Raw genomic sequence first — 4024 nt, 5'->3', positions numbered from 1 at the left:
TTAATTTTTTTTATTCCCGTTTCAAAATGCGGTCAAAATGGCGGGAATGACCGTCCCTAGCTAGTGGTTGAATCTTGGAATTTTTTTGCTGTTTCTCTGATTAAATAGATACTTTTGTACCTAGAAATGATTTTTTGAAAAAATAAATAGCAAACTATGAGGCGGCCGCAGTTCAAATTTGACCCGCTTCCTACTAAATCGGCGGGAATTTGTCTTTTTCACCAGAGGTGGATCGAACCTTTTGACACCCAACCATTTGGTCAATTGTGCATTAAATATGGCCTAGTATTTTAGAAAATTGATTTGGTGCAATTTTGCAACAAATATATGATAGGTCCTTCACAAAAAAACTCATTTTGGGCACTCAGAAAATGGAAAATTGATTTTTCGTCCAAAGAAAATGAAAACTCAATTTTGCAACATTGTTTGCCATTCCAATATGCACCCTTGTGCACAATATGAGATGATTTGAACAAACTATGCCATGAATGTGGCCATAAGATTGATCATTTGGCTTGAAAGCCATGAATCTTCACGCATGATACCTCATTTCTGAGAACATTTTTTTAAAATAATTTCCGTATTACAAGTTTATTATTTTTCCTGGAAACTTGGTCACATATAATGACACAATGTGAAGGTTTTCCATTTTGATTTTTTTTGAATTTTTTATGCCCGTTTCAAAATGCGGTCAAAACGGCGGGCTTGACCGTTCCTAGCTAGTGGTTGAATCTTGGAAAACTTTTGATGTTTATGTGATTAAATAGATACTTATGTACCTAGAAATGATTTTTGGAAAAAATAAAGAACAAACCATAAGGCAGCTGCAGTTCAAATTTGACCCGCTTCCTTCTGAATCGGCGGGAATTTGTCTTTTTCACCAGAGGTGGATCAAAACATCTGACCCCTAACCATTTGGCCAATTGTGCATTAAATATGGCCTAACATTTTAAAAAAATTGATTTGGTCCAATTTTTCAACAAATATATTATTGGTCCTTCACAAAAAAACTCATTTCAGGGATTCAAAAAATGGAAAATGTCCTTTTTTGCCAAAGAAAACTCATGTCTCACTACACCTTTTAAAGATATTTATCTTTTTTGCATGTTTGTTATTTTTTTGTGAAAAGTTGTTCACATTTTGGTGACACAATGAGAAGGTTTTCCATTTTCTTTTTGAATTTCTCAAGTCATAAAATAGCTTACATGATTTTAATGCATTATTTTTAGGCAACTATGACCTATTTAGATGGTGACAACATCATACTGCATTTTGATTGGTCCGTGGACGCCTCACGCGGATCGTGCATCATACGCCGTCGGATGCTCGCGGATCCAACGGTCGTCCTCAACCCTTCCACACTAACTCTGAAACCCTAGGTCCTTTTCCATCCACCCCCCCTCCCGCCTCCTTTCTTTCCCACATCCATCCATCGATCCCCTTCCTTCTCCTCGGTGTCTCGCCCGATGGAGAGAGAGCGAGAGCTCGCCTCCTCCCTTCCAGATCATCGCTGCCACCTCCCTCTAGCGGAGCTCGCCCCCGTCCATGGCCTCCCCCTCGCCCCTTCCCCCACCCAACCAAACCAACAAGCCCACCCGACACCCTTCCTCCTCCAAGATAGCCAAGCCGCGCCCTCTCCCCTCGGATCCATGGCGCTACTCAGCGCCGCCGCGGCCCTGCGGGCGTGCGTGGTCGCCCCGGCACTGACGGCGGCGGTGTGGGCGTGCCTCGCCATGTCGCCGCCCCCTACAGCCACCGCCTCGGCGGCCCTCTGCCACGAACCATGGCCGGCGATGTCTACCGCGTGTCGGATCCGACACGAGGACCATGAGCAGGGTACGGGCTTCCTCACTCCGCCTTGGATCTGCGGCTGCCCCCTGGCCATGGACTCCGTCCTAGGGTTTCCGCCGCCGCCGCCGGAGAGGGGAGGGGAGGAGTGTAGAAGGACCAGAGCGAGATGGTACGTCCGCTGTCCTCTCGATCCTTTTCTCGATCTGATCCATACTCGACCGTTGTTATTAATCGTGTGGCTGATGGTCTGATTCGATGGTTTGGTAGGCCGGACGGCTCCTCGGTCAGCTCCTCGTCATGGGCAGCGCCGTCGTCGGCAGGGCCAGCAAGAAGGCCACCAAGTACAAGGCCAATGCCGCCGCAGCACCACCACCAGCAACACTACTCCCAAGGTATCCAACAAGCGCGCCCCGATCCCACCCTCTCCCGATCTGTATGTTGGTCCCAATCGCTACTTTCGATTCCCTAATCAGCCCGGCGACTGCATTCTGGTGTATCGTAGCATAGCGGGGGTGTTGGGTTAGGGATCTGACACTCTGGATTGGTTAAATCTTTGTCAGTTCTTTAGTTTATCTACACCGTAAAGATCAGTATAGCCTGCAACTTGGGCAAGTTCAGTGGTGTTGTCTTATCTGTTATGAATTGTGATGTTGATGTGCAGTGAGCATTTAATTTTACTTGTTATGACATATCATCTACATTCTGCAGTCTATTGCGCTCGCGCTGTCAATATTTTTCACCAGTTCCAACTGTTGTGTGTTTAGCGATGTGTCATCTTATGTCATTTAAGCTGTAGAGTTGTTGTTTGTTGTTGGTTATCTTTCATTCATGAATTCTCTTTTCTGCTAATAGAAAGGGCAGTGCTAGTTAATAAATGAAGTTGTATGCCTTTGCTTCTTCTTTATCTACGTGATTTCATATGAATATAATATGTTGTTCATTAAAATTAAGATGTTGACCAAGAATATTACTTCCGTTTTACTTCTGCATTTATCATTTGTGATTGCTAAGGTCTGATGCAGATACACTTCCGATAGTACAACTGCATGTTTTGAACAATTTTAGTTCTGCAAATAATTAAACGTCTCAGTTTTAATCCATTCATCAAGCTGTGTTACTGCTTGTTCCATTCATATGAGAATGTGCTACTACCACATTGATTAGGATGAGTGTACCATGCATGCTTTTCTTATTCAACATGATATGTGTCTACATGGGTTGATGTACCAAATCAAGCTGGGTTTGTCCGCCCTTGAAGCATATATAGAATTGCTGTATAGGCTGTACAGGGACATCCATGGGGAAATTTTGTTCCTTGTTTCGAGTTATATTGTCATTTATGCATAGTACAAGTTCGCTTGTGCAATCCTGTTCTTATTTATTTTCCTGAATGTCTTGAACTGTCGAACATTCTTCTTTAATTGTGTGATGTTATGTACTATGGTACCTACATGTTGGGATTAAATGATTAATTCGGCATGCTTCTGGGGAGTGTTGATTATTTTTATGCTTTAGCTTCTCTGGGATTTTTTGGGTTGATTTGTACCCATTGGTCCATTATGGTGGTGATCCTCTTTATTTTATTGGCTGAATAAGCTTAATCTTGTAACTGTATACTCTCTCCTAACAGTTTTATTACTTGTTGTATGCAGGCTCATTGGAGCCTACAATCAGGCTATTTTTCCCTTTAAATGCCTATTTTTTGATATCAGGTGCTCCTTGAGCTGTCTAAGAACAAGCAGACCATCATTTCACCATCTTCGGCCGCCCCAGGGTATTTCATCTCTTTGGCCTCTTCCAACAGTGTCTTCTTTGTTCCTGACTATAAACACTGATGCATGTGCCCTATTCTAAAGTGGAAAAATCATTTGCTTGTAGCTTGTACTATCCATATGTTGTGTTAACTTGCACTGTGCTGGTACTTATCATTTGCAAAATATATCTCTGTTTTCGCTATTATGAGAATGTCATATGCATTGTTTCCAGTTAAATCTAAAGTTTTGCAGCAATTTTTCATCGTTATGAGAATTTTATATTCAGGGATTCACTTGATTATGTTTCTAAATTTTCATAATTTATTATTTGCAGATGATGGCCTTCAGTCTTCAGAAGTTGGTGCTCTGGGAAGAAGAATCCTGAAGAAAACCCACACCCAGCAATGCGTTTTAGATCACTGGACTAGTTATCTGTTTATCTAGTTGTATTTTAGCTAAATACCAGATTTGTACTATTA

Source organism: Triticum urartu, chromosome 6 (assembly GCF_003073215.2).
Source record: "Triticum urartu cultivar G1812 chromosome 6, Tu2.1, whole genome shotgun sequence".
Lineage (NCBI taxonomy): Eukaryota > Viridiplantae > Streptophyta > Magnoliopsida > Poales > Poaceae > Triticum > Triticum urartu.
This window is presented reverse-complemented; position numbering follows the sequence as displayed.